Here is a 1,937-nt window from a genome sequence, read left to right as displayed (position 1 = left end):
TGTTCCTACTGCAGCAGCTGCGGCCGGTTTAAACCCCGCAGTCCCCAGGAGTCGGCGGCCAGGACAGGGAGGAGGGGTGGGGTGTGGTGGGGTGTGGTGGGGGCGGGGAGACAGGCAACCGAGGCCTGGGATCTTAAAATATGCCTGGAGAGAAGGCGGGTGCCAACTGTTTGAAATGTTCCCAAGGCAAGAGAGGGGACCTAATCTAAGCTTCTAAATCTGTCACCCTCACAACACGTGAAATTAAATTGGAGGTGGTGAGAACGGAGATGAGGACAGCTCTGAGATCAGGTTTGGACCCTGGGGTGGCCAAAGAGAGAGACTCGGGGTCCTGGGCGATTCGAGTGCATGTGTGTGGGGCTGTGCACGCGTTGTTTTCTGCATCTCAGGCATTACCATCCTGCAGTCTGACCGGAAGCCGCCCTGCCCCTCTCCGTGGCCTGGCCCTCACACACCAATGAGAAGTCCCTTCCCTGAACCACAGGCTCTGGGAGTCAGAAGTTGGAAGGGACCCTAAACTTCACCAGGTGTGATCTTCTCTCAAAGAAAAAGCCCCAAGGCAGCAGGTCTCCAGTTTTAGTGAGCCTGGGCATCATTTGGAAGAAAAATGCAAATTCCTGGGCACTGCGCCTAATATTGTCATTCTCTTAAGACTAGGATGGAGCCTGGGAATCTGTATTTTGCCCTCAAACTGCCATTTAGGAAGCACTGAGTTTTGCATCTGTTCATCAGTTTCAACTCAAATGCCAGTTCCTTTTTTTTTTTTAAAAAAAAAAGGCCTGTTCTTACTACCACTCACTAAAGCAGCCTCCACCCCAACTACTTTCTATCCCATTACCCCTTCTTATTCCCTTAGAGGCCCTGTCCCTCATTTACTTATTGCTTGTGTCCCCCTCTAAGACCATAAGCTCCAGGAGGACAGGGACCTTGCCTTTAGGCATCTCTGCACCCCACGGCCACTGCTGTGCCTGCCATAAAATAAGTCAATGTTTGTTGAGTGAATTCAGGCCTGATTTTTTTAAACCCAGAGAGGATTCCAGCTGCTGCTCCAATTATGACTGGGGATTTTGGAAGTTGACATCATCCTGGCAGAAAGGCTTAGGAATTGTCACCTGGCCTCCCTCTCTCCCTCAGGGCCTCTCAGCTGGTGCAGTGGTAAAGAATCCGCCTGCCTCTGCAGGAGATGCAGGAGACGTGGGTTTGATCCCTGGGCTGGGAAGGTCCCCTGGAGAGGGAAATGGCAGCCCACTCCAGTATTCTTGCCTGGAGAATCCCATGGACAGAGGAGCCATGGGGTCTCGAAGAGTCAGACATGACTGAGGACGCACCATGTACTCCTTCCCTCTCCTGCCAGCCTCTCCCTTAGCCCTCCCTCTCATGGCTCTCCGACAACCTGCTCATTTGCCCTCCAGTGTGGGCAGCCCCTCCTGATCTCCCCATGGCCCAGCCAAAGCCAGGCTGCAGTTTCTGACAGAACTCTCTAGAGGCTTCAGACATGACGTGAGGGATGTCCAGAGGGGAAAGGGCTCTTCTCAGAGGTGTGGCCAGACTCTCCCATGTGGGCGCCCTCACAGCTTCTTAAGCTAAACCCAGACCCATTAGTGGCTCATGATAGCAATTTCCTGGGTTCCAACCAGTATATTCACACACACACACACACAAAAACATTAGAGTATGTTTAAGGAAGTATGGGTAGACAGTTTTGTGAAACTTCTGTTTGAAGTATGTGTGTGCATATGACATTATGACGTATAATGCATTTCTTCCCGTGGGTCAAGGTCAAAACAACGTGAAAAATACTTCCCTTGAGCTGCAAACCAAGTATCTGCAATCTACCTCCACGTGGCTGGGGCTGGCTCACCACCCCAAGTTCAGATCTAATCCCCATTGTACCCCAAGCAGGAGAAGGGGTCTTTGCTTTTTGCATTGGCATTACT

The sequence above is a fragment of the Bison bison genome, unplaced genomic scaffold, assembly GCF_000754665.1.
Source record: "Bison bison bison isolate TAMUID 2011002044 unplaced genomic scaffold, Bison_UMD1.0 scf7180017864249, whole genome shotgun sequence".
Classification (NCBI taxonomy): domain Eukaryota; kingdom Metazoa; phylum Chordata; class Mammalia; order Artiodactyla; family Bovidae; genus Bison; species Bison bison.
The sequence above is the reverse complement of the archived record's forward strand: the minus strand, read 5'-3'. Positions refer to the sequence as shown.